General features: G+C 43.5%; 3 protein-coding genes across 3 annotated transcripts in view; 2 read left to right on the top strand and 1 right to left on the bottom strand.

Moving 5' to 3' along the window:
* LOC100562976 (zinc finger protein 658B) overlaps positions 1–19734 on the top strand; it is a 488523-nt gene that overhangs the window by 227063 nt on the left and 241726 nt on the right. The window lies entirely within an intron of this gene.
* The window catches only part of LOC134296954 (zinc finger protein 24-like), a 133035-nt gene that overhangs the window by 88609 nt on the left and 24692 nt on the right, over positions 1–19734 (bottom strand). The window lies entirely within an intron of this gene.
* Positions 1001–19734, top strand: part of LOC103281414 (zinc finger protein 91) — a 28183-nt gene continuing 9449 nt past the window's right edge. Inside the window, exon 1 of the mRNA XM_062973042.1 lies at positions 1001–1094. The gene's annotated coding sequence lies outside the window, so the exon portion shown is untranslated. The remainder of the gene's footprint in view (positions 1095–19734) is intronic.

Raw genomic sequence — 19734 nt, 5'->3', positions numbered from 1 at the left:
CTGGAGACCGGTGACGCGGCCAGACGGAGGCCGATCCCCATTGGCGGATCCCGGAAAGGGCCGTTAACGGCAGAAAAGGGCCGGGGGATTCTGCCCGGAGACTGATGACGTCAGGGAGGAAAGCGAATTCCCATTGGCGGATCCTGGGCGTTGGGAGGAAAAGGAAGGAGGAGCGTCTCTCTCTGTATAGAGCAGGGGTCCCCAAACTAAGGCCCGGGGGCCGGATGCGGCCCACCGAAGCCATTTATCCGGCCCCCACGGCACAAGGGCTGAGAGGGGTTGGGCTAAATGACCCAAGGGTTCTCTTCTTCTCTTATAACCATTATTAATAATAATAATAGTAATAACATTAAGGCTGGGTGGCCATCTGTCAGGGGTGCTTTGCTTGTGCTTTTGGTCCACAGAGGCAGAAGGAGGTTGGACAAAATGGCCCAAGGGGTCTCTTCCAACCCTCTTTATTATTATTATTATTAATTAACATTGATGCTGGGTGGCCATCTGTCAGGGGTGCTTTGCTTGTGCTTTCGGTGCACAAAGGCAGAAGGGGATTGGACTCAATGGCCCAAGGGGTCTCTTCCAACCCTCTTTTTTATTATTATTGCTGTTTTTATTATTATTATTATTATTATTATTATTATTAACATTGATGCTGGGTGGGCATCTGTCAGGGGTGCTTTGCTTGTGTTTTCGGTGCACAAAGGCAGAAGGAGTTGGACTCAATGGCCCAAAGGGTCTCTGCCAACCCTCTTTTTATTGTTGTTATTATTATTTATTATTATTATTGCTCGGTGTCCAACCATAGTCCGGCCCTCCAACGGTCCAATGGATTGTGAACTGGCCCCCTGTTTAAAAAGTTTGGGGACCCCTGGTATAGAGCTCCGTTCAAGTGCCGCGAAGCCCCGCCCCTCTCTGGGCATCCTGCCCGCGGCTGCCATGTTAAGCCAGGGCGGAAGTCCACCGAGTAAGGGAGGCGTCTTCCTAGAGAGGCGCAGGACGAGAAGGGTCGGGCGGCGCCTTTCCCTGTGTGCTCACTTCCGGAGGAGAGAGCGAGCGAGCGCGGGAGACGCTGGATGAAGAAAGCGGCGGAGGAGGCGGTGAGTGTGAGTGTGTGTGTGGAGTGGTCCCCGAGTTTGCCCCGCCCCTCCCCTTCCGGGCTGGGACTCCGGGCTTTGCCGCCGAGGCTCCGGGGCCTCCTCTCCGGCCTTGGCCCGCCTCCCCTCCGCCTGGGCTCAAGGCCTCTTCCCGGTGGGGACTCTGCGGCCTGCTCCGCCCTCCAGGCCCGTGGCGGCGTCTCTGCGCATGCGCCTCCCTCCCTCCCTCCCGCCCCACTTCCGCCCTGCCATCACATAAACACCATTCAAATATTATTTCACTCTGATCTTAGTATTATTATTATTGCATTTATTATTTTACTCTTATTTATTATTACAGTAGAGTCTCACTTATCCAACATAAACGGGCCGGCAGAATGTTGGATAAGCGAATATGTTGGATAATAAGGTGGGATTAAGGATAAGCCTATTAAACATCAAATTAGGTTATGATTTTACAAATGAAGCACCAAAACATCATGTTAGACAACAAATTTGGCAGAAAAAGTGGTTCAATACACAGTAATGCTATGTAGTAATTACTGAATTTATGAATTTAGCACCAAAATATCACGATATATTGAAAGCACTGACTACAAAAATGCGTTGGATTATCCAGAATGTTGGATAAGCGAGTGTTGGATAAGTGAGACTCTACTGTACTTGTATTATTTTCCTGTATTTATTATTATTTCACTCTGATATTATTATTATTATTAATAATATATTATATTATTAATATTATGTATTATTTTACTCTATTATTATTATTAAAAGGATACATAAGCACATTGACATTGAAGAAGATGAGAATAATGATTGGATCAGAGTTGGACAGTCTTATCTTAAATTTGAGCTTTATGTAAATATTCAAAAACATTTAACCTATGGATGCCTCAATTAATGTCATTTTATTGGTATCTATTTTTATTTCTGAAATTTACCACATCGGGATATACTGACAAAACCACTCAAAGTAACAGGTGGGGAATTTAGATAGACAGAACAAAATAATTGGGACACATTTCTTTCATGACTCTAGTGGTGGTCAGAAGAAAGTAACACAATTGAATCGCATCACAAAGGTCAGTCTCCGTGAGCTGGGTCAAGATTTACAACAAATCCCCAAAAAGTTTTAACTTCTGTGCTGCGTTCCCTCCGCTGCCCCCTCTGATCCTCGATCTGGCCAAAGAGATCACAGACCACTCTGATGCCCATGAATGACAAAACTGTACCAAACTAGACACAAAGGTGCAATCTAGCCCACTTTACGTCCTCCTGCAGTGTGAGGGAACAACGGACTAGGGAAGATGGGATTTACAGTACCTTCACACACTTCCTCAGACCATTGCAACCCACTCCAATAACTGATCCAGACCAAACTTGGCACACATATCCCCCATCACCCACTTTATGTCCTGCTGCGATTTGAGGGACACCAGACCATGGGTGATGGGATTTACAGTACCTTCACTCACTTCCTCAGACCATTGCAACCCCCACCAATGACTCATCAAGACCCAACTTACCACCCATGACCCATCCTACATCCTGGTGTTGTTTGGGGACAGATGGACCATGGACAATGGGACTTGCATATGGGAATTGTAGTTCACCCGCACCCACTGAACCCAGCTGACATTGATCTAGGATACACTTGGAACACAGGCAAACAATGCCTTTCTCAAATGACCTGGGCATCGCCGGGTCCCCAAGCTAGTCTTTAATAAAAAAAAATGAACTGGACAGGCCAAGGCCAATTACATTTTTCTAAAATATGTACAAATAATTTAAAATTGAATCTACTTACAGTTTCAATAGTGTGCTGACTAGTAGATGGCAGGACTGGGATCCCCTTGGAAGAGCCAGACCTCCCTCTGCCACCCTGTTCCCTCTTCGGTGCTGCGTCTCCCCTCCGGCCTCTTCGGCTCCCATTATCCGACCATAAGAGCCAGACCTCCCTCTGCTGCCTATGTACTTATTCTGCATTGCGTTTCCTCTCCTGCCTCATTTTATTATTATTATTATTATTATTATTACCTGCATTTCTATACGGCTTTTCTCACCCCTGGAGGGACTCAAAGCGGTTTATTTATTTATTTACTTACTACATTAATATGCCGCCTTTCTCACCGCAAAGGGGACTCAGAGCGGCTTACAAATTACATTCACATACAATACATTATATTATTAGCATAGTACAATACTAACATTAAATTACTATATTGTATTATATCATTACATTGTAATATTACAGTAGAGTCTCACTTATCCAACATAAATGGGCCGGCAGAATGTTGGATAAGCAAATATTTTGGATAATAAGGAGGCATTAAGGAAAAGCCTATTAAACATCAAATTAGGTTATGTATATATTTCTATATTTTATATTGCATACTAATGCTTTTATGTTAAGCCGCTTTAAGTCACTTTTGGGAAGATACAGCGGGGTATAAATACAATAACAACAACAACCTGCTCTTTTTTCGCTTTTTTATATACATTTTTATTTACATACATTAACAACTTACATTGTAAACAGAACACAAAACAATGAACATTTTAGAAACACATAACTCACCTTGACTTTTGGCTTAGGCGATCCCTTGTTGCCCGAGGATGCCACAGTTTTTAAGGTTGGCTTTAAGCCCATCGTTAAATCTCTTTTCCTGCCCACCAACATTACGTTTCCCGTTCTTGAGTTCGGAGTAGAGTAACTGCTTTGGGAGACGGTGATCGGGCATTCGGACAACGTGGCCAGTCCAGCGGAGTTGATGGCGTAGGAGCATTGCTTCAGTGTTGGTGGTCTTTGCTTCTTCCAGCACATTGACATTTGTCCGCCTGTCTTCCCAAGAGATTTGCAGGATTTTTCGGAGGCATCGCTGATGGAAACGCTCCAGGAGTTGAATGTGACATCTGTAGACGGTCCATGTTTCGCAGGCGTATAGCAGGGTTGGGAGGGGAATAGCTTTATAAACAAGTACCTTGGTCTCCCTAAGGATGTCCTAATCGTCAAACGATCTCTGCTTCATTCGGAAAAATGCTGCACTTGCAGAGCTCAGATGGTGTTGTGTTTCAGTCTCAATGTTGACTTTTGTGGAGAGGTGGCTGCCAAAGGAGTGGAAATCGTCAACATTTTCTAGTGTTACACCATTAAGCTGTATTTCTGGCATTGCAGGGATATTGGCTGGTACCTGCTGGAAGAGCACTTTGGTTTTCTCGATGTTCAGTGAGAGGCCGAGCGTCTCGTATGCTTTTGCAAAGGTGTTTAGTGGCTTGTAGGTCTTCTGAATGCGCACAGAGGCCTGAACAAGTATTATTTCCTTTGCCATAAAATATATTTTAGAGAGTGAGAAGGGAAATCAGTACAACCTTGTTGGTCGGGAATTTTGGATATGACATTTGTTTACTGGTTGAATTTAATAAGAACTGACCAATAGGAATCAAATTTTGATCCCGCCCCTGAACAGCATCATTTCCATTGATAGTTTATCATTTAAGGCTATGTTCCGTATCTCGCCATACCATGCTTCCAGTGTGAGATTGGGTTACTATCTTCCAATTCCTTGAACGTGTAAGTCTCACCACTCTGAGTAAAATACTCACCAATTCTTTCTTTTCCATTTCTCTATTCAGCTTTGTGGCATCCATTAGTAATGTTAGTAAAGCATCTGGGGAAATGTTTAATCCTATAATGTTCCCTATGTCCATAAATATATTGTTCCAAAAACTCTTCAGCTGGGGGCATTCCCACAATAAGTGAAAATATGTCCCTTTGTGAATTACTTTGTTTCCTATATACAGTAGAGTCTCACTTATTTAAGCTAAACGGGCCGGCAGAAGCTTGGATAAGCGAATATCTTGGATAATAAGGAGGGATTAAGGGAAAGCCTATTAAACATCAAATTAGATTATGATTTTACAAATTAAGCACCAAAACATCATGTTATACAACAAAATTGACAGAAAAAGTAATTCAATATGCAGTAATGTTATGTTGTAATTACTGTATTTACGAATTTAGCACCAAAATATCACGATATATTGAAAACATTGACTACAAAAATGGCTTGGATAATCCAGAGGCTTGGATAATCCAGAGGCTTGGATAAGTGAGACTCTACTGTATCTGGTGTAATTTAACCGGTGTGGTATATCATTTCCATATGACTTTATTAATGTTTTCTTTTAATCTTATTTACAGATTCTGAACCACTCTCCACTTTAGAACCCTTTTCCAGTCAAAATCCATCAGAGGCCCTAGATCTCCTTCCTGTACCTTTTCTAACAACTTCAACCCTATTTCCTCACTTACTAATCCATTGTATACTTTCCCCATTAATCCTTTCCCAGATATTTCTTGCTTTTCAAGTTTACTTAGCCATTTTTCATATTTGTTTAACTCTTGACATATGGGATTTTTTACCTAACCAGTCGTTCTTCCATTTATATAGCTGCTGCCTCCTCCCTGCCTCTGCAAACATCTCTAAGCAGTTTTGGTACTTGGTCAATGGACTGAGTAATTCAAGTCCAACATTCACCCCATCACTCTCTCCATCAAACTGATACAGTCATTTGTCCAACCTCTTCATTTTCTCTAAGTGTATGTTTGGAATACTCCATTAGAGCTTGCCTGGCACTTCTACATACAGAATCAAACCATCTGTTAATTCCCAGCTTACTGGGGTTTAGTTGTTTGTTACAGACCAGTTTGGGTCTGAGATTCTGAATGATGGATTGATAGGCATGTAAAATGTCTGTGTCGCTGAAGTCTATAGGGATTGCTCTCCAATATGTGTAGAATGGAGTTGCCTAAGTTGACTGACCACCTTATTCTTTGTTCTCCAACATGGATTCCATTTAGATTTTGGGAATTTTGGGAGGATTGTGCTGGAGGTGATCCATGACATATGTAGTATTTGATGGGCATATCCTGAGATTGATATTTGCAGCATTTTAATGTTTTAATGATTTATATAGGGTTTTAATGGCATGTTTTATATTGTATTTGATGGTCTGGCTTTTGTGTATTTGTTTGTCTTGCATGCGAAAGACCTATGGTCTAAGCATTAAATAAATTTGGATATTAGTTCCTTATACTATTAAACTTCACGTTTGTCCAACCTCTTTTGTGCAGATAAATTAGTAACCCAGAGCTCAGCGATAGATTCTCCTCAATTGACCAACTGACCACCTGTTTCAGTAGGGGAAATTACAGACCTGTAGTATCTCCCATCTTAATTGGAGGCTTCTCTTATTCCAGCTGTATGTTATATCGCTGTATTTCTGTCTAGGGGTTCATTCCGTAATGGTTCCATCTGGATTCCTTCTTTGTGATCCTTTGTTTATGTTCAATTTCTCCTTCCATTGTTTCCTCCTTATTTGGCTCCTCCTTCTCATATTGCTTTTCCAATTTCCATTGTCCTTCTTTGGGGTCCACTAGAAAATTCATTTGATGGTATTCATTTGATCTAGCTTATTGTTGGCACTATGGATTAACCCATTCAGAATTGCCAGTGGTTACAATAACTTCTAAACTGAACGTTGGATTTGTTATGTAAGCACTTTTATCCAATAGATATCATATTTCAATAAGTTTTCAAAAAATGTATTTTACAAGCAACCTCCTCTATTTGGCAATGCTTCAGGCAGAGGTTTTATGAATCAACTAGCTTGAGGACCCTGTTATTTGTTTGTTTTTGGGGTGTTAGGTAATACCAGTTTGGTAATTTGTAGCTTTATTTCTTAGAAAAACACCAGTCTTTCCTGTTGTTTTTTTATGAATGCTCCCATTAGAAAATGCATAAGGATGTGGGTGAACTGCGATACCCAAAATTGTGGGCTAATCACACAAAACCCCGCCTGTATGAACAGTTGGCCATGTTGGGTCTGTGTGCCAAGTTTAACCCACATCCGACATCGGCTTGGTTAAGTGCTTTCTGAATAAGGATTAACTACAACTCCCAAAATCAAGGTCAATACTCACAAAAACCTCCAGTATGTTTAATTGGTCATGGGGCTTCTCTGTGACAAGTTTGGTCCTGATCCATTCTTGGTGGGGGTCACAATTCCTCTGGATGCAGGTGAACTCCCATAAGTCAAGGTCAGTTTTCTCCAAACATCTCCAGTATGTTCTGTTGGTCATGAGGAGTCTGTGTTCCAAGTTTAGTGCAGGTCCATCATTCGTGGGGGTCACAGTGGTTTGTGGAGGTTGGAGCTGAATTGGGTGAAGGTACTGTAAAGCCCATCATCCGTGGTCCATCCTCACCCAAACCACACCAGGACATAAAGTGTGTCATGCGGGGGGGGGGGGGGGGGGTCTGTGTACCAAGTTTGGTCCAGGTCCATCATTCGTGGGGGGTGCAGTTGTCTATGGAAGTGAGTGAAGGTACTGCAAGTTCCATCATCGGTGGCAATTTTGGTCCAGATCCATCATTTGTTGGGTTCACAATGCTCCCTGGATGTAGGTGAATTACAGCTACTATAAATCAAGGTCAGTTCCCCCCAAACCTGGTCATGGGGGTTCTGTGTGCCAAATGTGGTCCGGGCCCATTGTCAGTGGGGGTCGCAGTGCTGTGTCTTGATGCAGGGTGAACTCAAAACTTCCATTCTGCTGAGTCAGTCCCCCAAACCCCTGTTCAGTTGCTGATCCTTTCCTCTGTTTGCTCTGCACAATAGAAAAGAATAGAAAGGGTTAAGGGAGAGGCAGTGGGCGGGGTCATGCAAATTCCACATCAACGGAGAGAGAAAGGAACCCTGGGATGTGGTGCTCACTGTAATCTGCAATGTTCGTGGAGGGAGGGTTTTGGTGTCTCCGCAGCACTGTGGGTTAAAGCTGTTTGTGGAAGTAGGAGGCTGTCTGTGTAAGCGAACACTAGTGTTGTGCTTTTGTATGGAATTGCTGTTTGTTTTGTGCAGTTTCATTAGTTTCATCTCATTTTCGTATTTGTTCCCGCTAATGAAAATGGGGCACCTATACGAACAGAATTTTAGTCTGGCTTGCCAAAAAAACCCGAACATTTTCGGACCATTGACTGCAATGGGAAGGCTTCCGAGACTCCCCCCTCCCCGGCCCGGATTTTGGGCTAGAGGGGTGAAAATCGCCACACACAAAGGGCATTTTGACCCCTTTTAGCCCACCAACTTTTAAAATGTTTGGGTCTTCCCCAGAGTACTATTGTTATTAATTATATTATTATTAAGAGCCATTGGTACACATCAGCTGTCATGGGGAAGCAGCCCTCTCTCAGACTCAGCTTAGGATCCCAGAATAACTATTGTTATTAATATTAATATTATTAATAACACCTATTGGTACACATCCGACGTAATAGGGAAGCAGCCCTCTCTCAGACTCAGCTTAGGATCCCAGAATAACTATTGTTATTAATATTAATATTATTAATAACATTTATTGGTACACATCCGATGTAATAGGGAAGCAGCCCTCTCTCAGACTCAGCTTAGGATCCCAGAATAACTATTGTTATTAATATTAATATTATTAATAACACCTATTGGTACACATCCGATGTAATAGGGAAGCAGCCCTCTCTCGGACTCAGCTTAGGATCCCAGAATAACTATTGTTATTAATATTAATATTATTAATAACACCTATTGGTACACATCCGATGTAATAGGGAAGCAGCCCTCTCTCAGACTCAGCTTAGGATCCCAGAATAACTATTGTTATTAATATTAATATTATTAATAACACCTATTGGTACACATCCGATGTAATAGGGAAGCAGCCCTCTCTCAGACTCAGCTTAGGATCCCAGAATAACTATTGTTATTAATATTAATATTATTAATAACACCTATTGGTACACATCCGATGTAATAGGGAAGCAGCCCTCTCTCAGACTCAGCTTAGGATCCCAGAATAACTATTGTTATTAATATTAATATTATTAATAACAGCTATTGGTACACATCCGATGTAACAGGGAAGCAGCCCTCTCTCAGACTCAGCTTAGGGTCCCAGAATGACGGTTGTTATTAATATTAAGAGCCATTGGTACACATCAGCTGTAATGGGAAAGCAGCCCTCTGTCAGTACCTGCTTATGACAGGCCGAAACGAAAGGAAAACGAAAGCAAGCACCATAACTGTGCGGCTTTCATTTTCATGTCACCTCCCGTTTCCTATGAAAATGTCTTCATTCGTTTTGTGTAGACGAACGGTCGAAACGAAAGGATAGCATGAAGGAAACGAAGGGAAAACTTTCACGCACATCTCTAGTGAACACCCCTGCCACGTACACACAGACACATTTTCTCTTTTATTATGTGTGTAGATGAGCTTTTATGACGTCTTTTCAATTCAAGGCCACGCTGAAAAATCTTCCTCCTTTTCCCTTTCTCTCTAATCCAGAACATTACAAATCATGATTGCATTGAGACTGTACCTGATTCTTAACAAGAAGAACTGCACTTCATTTTCCTTTTCAAAGATTTGGCTTTCCCATTCATTCTTGTTTTGGCTGTTTCTCCGATAGGGTAACAGTGTGAATCATTTCAATCAAATACTTGCTGGTATAGAGTAATTATTTCATTGTTTCATTCCCTTCTCCTTCTTTAAACGCTCTTTGATTCCAAGGGGATTTTGAGGGAAAGTAACTAGGTTGGGAAAGTTGGTGGGGGGTCGGCAGTATCGCTGAAAAGAGCTGCAGTGATTATGTGCATGCACGTCTCTCCCTTCTTTCTTCCTCTCGTGCTCGTCTCTCCCCTCTTTCTTCCTCTCGTGCTCGTCTCTCCCTTCTTTCTTCCCCTCCATGGCCATCCATCTAGGAAGATGCAATTCTCCGGGAGATTCCCACAAGATCACGGCTTCCCCTGTCACCACTGCTGTTGCCAAATTTGCAAAGGTCTGCACTTCTCCTTGGCTGATTTATGTATAGACTAGCTGTGCCCGGCCACGCGTTGCTGTGGCATAGTCCTAAGTGGGTTTTTATTTGTGGAAGCAAGTATGAATGTTGTAATTAGTCACCTTGATTAGCATTGAATGGCCTTGCAGCTTCAAAGCCTGGTTGTTTCCTCCCTGGGGACTCCTTTGTTGGGAGGTGTTAGCTGGCCCTGATTGTTTCCTGTCTGGAATTCCCCTGTTTTCAGAGTGTGGTTCTTTATTTACTGTCCTGATTTTAGAGATTATATTGTTCTGTATTATTATACCAGTGTAATTTTTATATATTATATTTATATTTTTGTATTATTTGCTTAGAACTGGATGATTTGTGACCCCTTCTACACAACTTTATAAAATCCACACTGAACTGGATTATATGGTAGTGGGGACTCAAGATAACCCAGTTCAAAGCAGATACAGTGGATTATCTGCCTTGGCATTCTGGATTATATAGCTGTGTGGAAGGGCCTTGAGTCTGCACTGCCATATAATCCAGTTCAAATCTGATAATCTGTATTTTATAGGCAGTGTGGAAGAGGCCTAAGTGAGGCCTAACTCTGCCTGTCCCCTGGGCTGAGTGGGTTGCTAGGAGAGCAAGTGGGCGGAGCTTAGCCTTCTAACTGGCAGCAATTGGATAAAAACAATTATTCCTCTCCCTCTAATTAGGACTTTATTTTTCTTTTCTTTTTGTTGTATGAACGTAGAGGCATGGGTGAGGGGTTGTACTGCCAAGTGTTTCTGGGATGTGTAGTTTTGTTGTTTTGTCCTAGGCCGAAATTTCATTACCCTTTTATATATATAGATAGGTGAACTCCTGCCCTTATTTTGAGCTCGTTGGAGGCACAAATCTTGCTAATGACTACAGACAGAGTCATCATTTCATCTGCTGCCATTCCTAAACCGGAAGTACAAGTTGAAGTCTTTGAATATCAATTGTTTCTAATTAGACAACTGTACATCAGTATTGTTTGCCAAATGTGATGCTCTGAGAAAGTCTGGCTAAGTTCTAGAATTAGTGCTACACGTGGGGCCAAGCAGGGCTGCACACTGGCTAAGTAACTTTTTCATTACTTTTTTCGTTATGTAATTGCGCAAGGGAGGGAGCTTCCAGGGCCCCTTTCTCCCTCATTTTTAAAGCTATTGGGATGAAACTTGCTACAATGGTAGGGCACATTTACCACTGTTACCGCCCTACACACACACACGCGCGCGTTTCAGAACATTTCACTCATTCGCCGATTTTGGGGAATTTAAAAAAGTTTTTATGAATAACAATTTTTAAAAAAAAAAAACCCACAACAGGGAGCTCCTTGAACTTCTATTTTCAGTGATACAACATAAGCACGGCATCATTCCCCCCAAGTTAGGGAACTTTAACCAACATAAACTTAACAGTACTATTTTCCTGGAAGACCCCAGAGACCATCCAGTCCAACCCCCTCCTACACACTCAAACCACCCCAACAGATACCCATTCAGCCTTTGAAATAATCATGACAACAACAATAATAGGAAAGCTACTAAGTCAACTTTGGAGTTACTGCCTCTTAATTTTGCCTACCTCACAAAACTCCCAAAAATCTTCTTTATCTCAAAATCCCTTTAGAGAATGAACACAGGTTCCCCCCCCCCAAAAAAAAACAACCTTTAGGGAGGAGGAGGAGAAGGCACAAGGCAGTCAGGAGAATTCTGGGAAATGTAGTTTGGGAAGGCGAGGATGCCTGTGGCAGAGAATTCCAAAGGCCCCACCCTAAACTACATTTCCCAGACTTCTGTTTGCTTCCTGCGTTAAAGCCTCAATGTGAGTGTGGACCAGGAACTCCTCTCTGGGTCTAATGGCCTAAGGAATGGCAAGGATTTGTGGGTTGGATCCCCCCCCCCCAAGAGGGAAGGAGGGGGCCGGTTGAGCAGCGCTTTATCCCAATTTGGTGATTCGAGTTCTATTCCTCCCCTTTTCCTGTCTCAAGAAACCCATTGAGGAGGGAGGCCTTGGAGGGGGCATTGGGGTGGGGAGAGGGAGGGGCCCCAGAGGAGGCTTTTGTGGGGAGAGTTCTTGGAGGGGGCAAAGGAGGGAGGGAGGAATAAAATCTGGGCAACTTTACAGACTGCAGAGGGTTTATGTCAGGGGATGATGGGTAGCAGAGTGGATTCCAAAAATCATCATTCTGGTCTCACCGCCCCCTTTCTTCCGCAGACTGACTTCTCTTGCGGAGAAACAGCACTGGCCAACAGAATTCCAGCAGCCGGAGGTTCAGTTGTAAATCCAACTGTTGTTAAACTTTATTTACATATTTACAGTTACATTTCCCGGCTTCGGAGCATAGCATTCATTGTCCATCTCCAGCGAAAAGCTCAAGCCGAATTCCACAGATAAGATAAGACACACATTCCTCTGTCCAGAGGAAGTTCCAACCCTCAAAGGCAGGAAACCAATCCTGATAAGTCACAGTAATCACAACAGGCTGTCAGTCAAAACTAGCCTGCTGTTAACTATTTCATTACTGAAAATACACACTCTAGCTCAGGGGACCCCAAACTAAGGCCCGGGGGCCGGATGCGGCCCTCCAAGGTCATTTACCTGGCCCCCGCCCTCAGTTTTATAATATAATATTTTTATATCAGTTTTAATAATGTAATATATTGTATATACATATAATATTGATAATAATATTATGGTATACAATATAATACTAATAGTAATACCATATAATAATATTAATTATATGTTATATATTACATATTATATAATAGTATAGTGGTATAGTTCAGTATAGTAATATATAATGCTAATATTGTGTTATGCTAATAATATAATATATTGTATGTACATACAGCTGCTCTGAGTCCCCTTTGGGGTGAGAAGGGCGGGATATAAATGCAGTAAATAAATGCAGTAAATAAATAATTAATTTTAGACTTAGGCTCAGTCAAAGTCTGAAATGACTTGAAGGCACACAACAACAACAACAATACTAATTAACTTGACTATCTCATTGGCCAGAAGCAGACCCACACTTTCCATTGAAATCCTGATAGGTTTATGTTGGTTAAAATTGTTTTCATTTTTCAATATTGTATTGTTTTTTCATTGTTGTTGTTGTTGCACTACAAATAAGACATGTGCAGTGTGCATAGGAATTTGTTTTGGTTTTTTTCAAATGATAATTCGGCCCCTCAACAGTCTGAAGAATTGTGGACCGGCCCTCTGCTTCAAACGTTTGGGGACCCCTGCTCTAGCTCATCAGCAGTAAACACTTGATTTACATTTCATACAAATACAACCATACTCCAACAGTTTAAATCCCCACTTGCCCCTCCATTTCCCTCTGCAGGTCTCCTGCAAGCCTCTTTGCCCTCCTCCGGTGCCTCTTCCGTGTGAGGCCAGGCACCTTTGACCTTCAGTGCCCAATCTCACAACACCAGGGGTCAAAGGGGATGGTCACAAGTCGGTGAAGGCCAAAGGGTTTCAGAAGGCAAAGGCCCAGCCTTGCAATTTACAGAGTTATAGCATCATCATTGTCGTCGTGGCACAAGGTATATAATGTGCTGCTTAGGAAACAACCCTGGGACTCCCCAGATGATAGTTTCAGCTCAGCGGGCAGGTGATGCTCAATACAATCCTTGCAAATGGGCTCCCAGGGCTAAAGAGGGGCCTGTAGTGGGTGCAGTGAACTTGGTGGCTTCCCTCCTACCCCTTCAGCCATGGCACAAACATCATCATTCTGTTCTGGATTTTATGAATTAGTCTCCTGTTTTAATATTGGATGTTTTTCGTATGCTTCTTGCCGATTTTAACGATTGTTTTATTGCTATTGATGTTTTACTGGTATAATTGTTTTATAGTCGTGTTACTGATATTGATTGTTTTATCGGGCTAGGCCCCATGTAAGCCACCCCGAGTCCCTTCGGGGAGATGGGGCGGGGTATAAAAACAAAGTTATTATTATTATTATTATTATTATTATTATTATTATTATTATTATTGACACAACAACGTTGTATGACACAGCAAACAAGATAGATATGCTGGATTTCGTTTCACAAAATCCCAGGTCGAACACTTCCCAAGTGTCTAGGACTGTGTGATGTATTTTCGGATGGTGCGTGCAGATCCCAGTATAGAATCATAGAATCATAGAATCATAGAATAGTAGAGTTGGAAGAGACTACATGGGCCATCTAGTCCAACCCCCTGCTAAGAAGCAGGAAATCGCATTCAAAGCACCCCCGACAGATGGCCATCCAGCCTCTGCTTAAAAGCCTCCAAGGAAGGAGCCTCCACCACGGCCCCGGGGAGAGAGTTCCACTGTCGAACAGCCCTTCTCACAGTGAGGAAGTTCTTCCTGATGTTCAAGTGGAATCTCCTTTCCTGTAGTTTGAAGCCATTGTTCCGTGTCCTAGTCTGCAGGGCAGCAGAAAACAAGCTTGCTCCCTCTTCCCTATGACTTCCCTTCACGTATTTGTACATGGCTATCATGTCTCCTCTCAGCCTTCTCTTCTGCAGGCTAAACATGCCCAGCTCTTTAAGCCGCTCCTCATAGGGCTTGTTCTCCAGACCCTTAATCATTTTAGTCGCCCTCCTCTGGACGCTTTCCAGTTTGTCAACATCTCCCTTCAACTGTGGTGCCCAAAATTGGACACAGTATTCCAGGTGTGGTCTGACCAAGGCAGAATAGAGGGGGAGCATAACTTCCCTGGATCTAGACGCTATTCCCCTATTGATGCAGGCCAGAATCCCATTGGCTTTTTTAGCAGCCGCATCACATTGTTGGCTCATGTTTAACTTGTTGTCCACGAGGACTCCAAGGTCTTTTTCGCACACACTGCTGTCAAGCCAGGCGTCCCCCATTCTGTATCTTTGATTTCCATTTTTTCTGCCGAAGTGAAGTATCTTGCATTTGTCCCTGTTGAACTTCATTTTGTTAGTTTTGGCCCATCTCTCTAGTCTGTCAAGATCGTTTTGAATTCTGCTCCTGTCTTCTGGAGTGTTAGCTATCCCTCCCAGTTTTGTGTCGTCTGCAAACTTGATGATCGTGCCTTCTAACCCTTCGTCTAAGTCGTTAATAAAGATGTTGAACAGAACCGGGCCCAGGACGGAGCCCTGCGGCACTCCACTTGTCACTTCTTTCCATGATGAAGACGACGCATTGGTGAGCACCCTTTGGGTTCGTTCGCTTAGCCAATTACAGATCCACCTAACCGTAGTTTTGTCTAGCCCACATTTTACTAGTTTGTTTGCCAGAAGGTCGTGGGGGACTTTGTCGAAGGCCTTACTGAAATCCAGGTACGCTACATCCACAGCATTCCCTGTATCGACCCAACTCGTAACTCTATCGAAAAAAGAGATCAGATTAGTCTGGCATGACTTGTTTTTGGTAAATCCGTGTTGACTATTAGCAATGACCGCATTTGTTTCTAAGTGTTCGCAGACCACTTCCTTAATGATCTTTTCCAGAATTTTGCCTGGTATTGATGTGAGGCTGACCGGACGGTAATTGTTTGGGTCGTTCTTTTTTCCCTTCTTGAAGATAGGGACCACATTCGCCCTCCTCCAATCTGCTGGGACTTCTCCCGTTCTCCAAGAACTCTCGAAGATAATTGCCAGTGGTTCTGAAATAACTTCCGCTAGTTCCTTCAGTACTCTTGGGTGTAGCTGATCTGGCCCTGGGGACTTGAATTCGTTTAGAGAGGCCAGGTGTTCCTGGACAACTTGTCTCCCTATTTGGGGTTGGATTTCCCCCAATCCTTCGTCCATTCCGTGTTGCTGAGGTTGAAGATGGCTTTCTTTTTCTGAGAAGACCGAGGCAAAGAAGGTATTGAGCAGTTCTGCCTTTTCCCTGTCCCCTGTCGCCATCACCCCATCTTCTCCTTGCAATGGCCCTATCGCCTCCTTTTTCTTCCTTTTTCTACCAACGTAAGCAAAAAAGCCTTTTTTGTTGTTTTTTATGTCCCTGGCAAGCCTGAGCTCATTTTGCGCTTTAGCCTTGCGAACCTTTTCCCTACAGGTGTTGGCTATACGTTTGAATTCTTCTTTGGTGATTTCTCCCCTTTTCCACTTCTTGTGCATGTCACTTTTGAGCTTTAGCTCAGTTAGAAGTTCTTTGGACATCCATTCTGGCTTCTTTGCACTTGTCTTATTTTTCTTCTTTGTTGGCACTGTTTGCATTTGCGCCGTGAGTATTTCACTTTTGAAAAACTCCCATCCATCCTTAACTCCCTTGTTTTTTAATATCGGCGTCCATGGAATGCCGCTCAGTAATTCCTTCATTTTTTGGAAGTCAGCTCTCTTAAAGTCCAGAAAGTGTGTTTGACTTGTCTTAGTTTCAGCATTCCTTTGTATTGCAAACTGCAGGAGCACATGGTCACTTGCCCCTAAGGATCCAACCACTTCAACTGTATTGATCAGGTCTTCCACATTTGTTAAGATTAGATCAAGAGTTGCTGATCCCCTTGTTGCCTCTTCTACCTTCTGGACCATAAAATTATCTGCAAGGCAAGTGAGGAATTTGTTGGACTTTGTACTCTTGGCTGAGTTTGTTTTCCAGCAGATATCGGGATAATTGAAATCGCCCATGACTACTATATCTCTTCTTTGTGCCTGTTTGGTCAGCTGTTGACAGAAGGCTTCATCAAGTCCTTCATCCTGACTCGGAGGTCTGTAGTAGACACCCACGACAAGATCTTTTTGAGTCCCGGTTCCCTTGATTCTTATCCAGATGCTTTCAAGCTGGTTTCCCGGATTACAGTCTTGCATTTCTTCTGCAACGTAACTGTTTTTGACATATAAAGCTACTCCCCCTCCTCTCCCCTTTGTTCTATTTCTGTGAAAGAGGTTATAGCCCTCAATGGTTAAATTCCAGTGATGGGAGTCATCCCACCAGGTTTCAGTGATGCCTATGACATCGTATGTGTGGTGCTGTGCTAGGAGTTGGAGTTCGTCTTGCTTATTTCCCATGCTCTGAGCATTAGTGTAAAGACATGTAAGCCCCTGTGACCTCCTCTCGAACTGTTTATTTGGGATTATTGTGCTCTCTGTACTTGGTCCTTGCTGTGTTTGTGCAGCCCTCCATTTAGCCTTTCGGCGGTTCCCTGTGGTCGTGGGTAATATATTGTTCGCCAGGCTGTTTTTCCCCTCCCCCAGTGGATCTAGTTTAAAGTGCGCCTGATGAGGTTTGTGAGTCTGTGTGCAAAAAGATGTTTTCCTACTTGTGTGAGATGCACCCCATCGCTTGCCAGTAGTCCATCCTCTTGGAAGAGTAGACCATGGTCAAGGAAGCCAAAATGCTCCTCTTGACACCATTTTCTGAGCCAGTTATTGACCTGTACTATTTTTCCGGCCCTTGTAGAGCTGTGTCCTACAACAGGGAGGAGGGATGAAAAGATCACATGTACATTATACAGTTTTAGCTTTGTTCCCAGAGCTCGAAAATCATTTGTGATCTTTTGAAAGGTATGCCTAGCGGTGTCATTGGTACCTACATGTATCAACATAAGGTGGGGAGGCTGATGGGGCTTTAGGAGCCTGCTGAGCCTCTGAGTGATATGGTGTATTTTTGCCCCCGGGAGGCAGCATGTTTCTCGAGCCATCCCATCCGGTCTGGAAATGATGGCTTCCGTTCCTCTAAGGAGGGAGTCACCTACTACCAAGACCTGTTTCCTTTGAGGATTGACAGGGTCCCTTTTGTGCAAGACAGTGTGTATGTCCCCTGAAGAGTGTTCCTGTTGAAGTGAATCATGTAGGTGTAAAGTGTTGTCCTCCTCCTCAACATCCCCAGTGCATTCATCAATGACAATCCATTGAGATACATCCGAGAGCCCATTACTCTCCCAAGGATGTTCCTGTTGCTCCTGGTCTATGATTGGGGATGGAGCATTTGCATGATTACATAAGTGTGACTGTGGTGATGCACTGTCCCCGTCAGGGCTATCCCCTGCGCATTGATCCAGGGTGGTCCACTGAGTAGTATCTAAGAAACTGTGGTCCTCCACAAGATGTGTTTCCTGATTGTATGTTAATGATGTAAGAATTTCAAATCTGTTGTGTAAATGCAGCTGAGCAGAGGAGTTCTGCGGAGGCTGCCTGGTCCTGCGTCTCCTTCTATGGGTGACCTCCTTCCAAGCCTGAGGGTTGTCTACCTTTGAGTTGATCTCCCCATAAGGTTCCTGATCATGGTCTTGGTGGTGTTGGTGTGATGCAGGCTGCTGATCTACAGCAGCGTGTTGTGCAGTGTCCAAGAAGAGCTCGAGTGCCTGAATGTCCTTAAGGGTCTTAATACGGTGCTCGAGCTGTTGGATCATCTGCTCCATCAGAGTCATCTGTTTGCATTTGGAGCAGATGTAGTTGTCTAGTTTTTGTGTGAAAAAGCGGAACATGCCACAGCTGGTGCATGTGATGGGAATGTTTTGCTTTTGTTGCATCTCTTGGTGAGCGTGGTGGCCAAGTGGGATCTTTGTACAGTTAAGTAATATGCACGCACTTTATGTGCAAACTGCAACAAACCACCTCTTTGTGTATTTGTTTATGTTGCTTTGTTTCCTGTATTTACTGCAAAGGATAGTTAGTAAAGGTGCCTTTCTTTCTTTCTGCTCTGGCAGAAACTCACACTGGCAAATAAAGCTTTCCCAGAAACTCAATTAACAGGGGACAATGCCTGCTGTCAATCAACTTAAGTACCTGGCTCTCTTTCAACACAACAGTCACACAACAGTTAGACTTTGACCACAGGAGCCAAGCCCACACTCAGTTTAAAATCTTAGCCAAATCTTAGCCAAATCCTACCTGAAGCCAGGGAGCAAAAATGTCCTCCTGCTGCCTCTGCTTCTGCGAGAACCAACTGCCCTTCTGGGATCAGGCTCTGGCAGAAACTCACACTGGCAAATAAAGCTTTCCCAGAAACTCAATTAACAGGGGACAATGCCTGCTGTCAATCAACTTAAGTACCTGGCTCTCTTTCAACACAACAGTCACACAACAGTTAGACTTTGACCACAGGAGCCAAGCCCACACTCAGTTTAAAATCTTAGCCAAATCTTAGCCAAATCCTACCTGAAGCCAGGGAGCAAAAATGTCCTCCTGCTGCCTCTGCTTCTGCGAGAACCAACTGCCCTTCTGGGATCAGGCTCTGTAAGGTGGCCTTTTGCAGTTGGCAGATCGTAATTTTGTCAATGTCTATTGTTTCCAAATGCCAGCTGAGATCTTTTGGCACGGCACCCAGTGTGCCCATCACCACCGGGACCACCTGCACTGGTTTCTGCCAGAGTCTTTGGAGTTCAATCTTGAGGTCCTGATAGCGGCTGAGTTTTTCCTGTTGTTTTTCTTCAATGTGACTGTCACCTGGGATGGCAACATCAATGATCCAAACCTTGTTCTTTTCCACAACTGTGATGTCTGGTGTGTTGTGTTCCAGAACTTTGTCAGTCTGAATTCGGAAGTCCCACAGTATCTTTGCGTGTTCGTTTTCCACAACCTTTGCAGGTTTGTGATCCCACCAGTTCTTAACTGCAGGGAGGTGATACTTGAGGCATAGGTTCCAATGAATCATTTGGGCCACATAGTTGTGCCTCTGTTTGTAGTCTGTCTGTGCAATTTTCTTACAGCAGCTGAGGAGATGATCAATGGTTTCGTCGGTTTCCTTGCACAGTCTGCACTTTGGGTCATCAGCTGATTTTTCGATCTTGGCCTTGATTGCATTTGTTCTGATGGCTTGCTCCTGGGCTGCAAGGATCAGGCCTT

This window comes from Anolis carolinensis, chromosome 2 (assembly GCF_035594765.1).
Source record: "Anolis carolinensis isolate JA03-04 chromosome 2, rAnoCar3.1.pri, whole genome shotgun sequence".
Lineage (NCBI taxonomy): Eukaryota > Metazoa > Chordata > Lepidosauria > Squamata > Dactyloidae > Anolis > Anolis carolinensis.
Note: the sequence above shows the minus strand (reverse complement) of the source record. Positions and strands in the feature narration are given on the sequence as shown.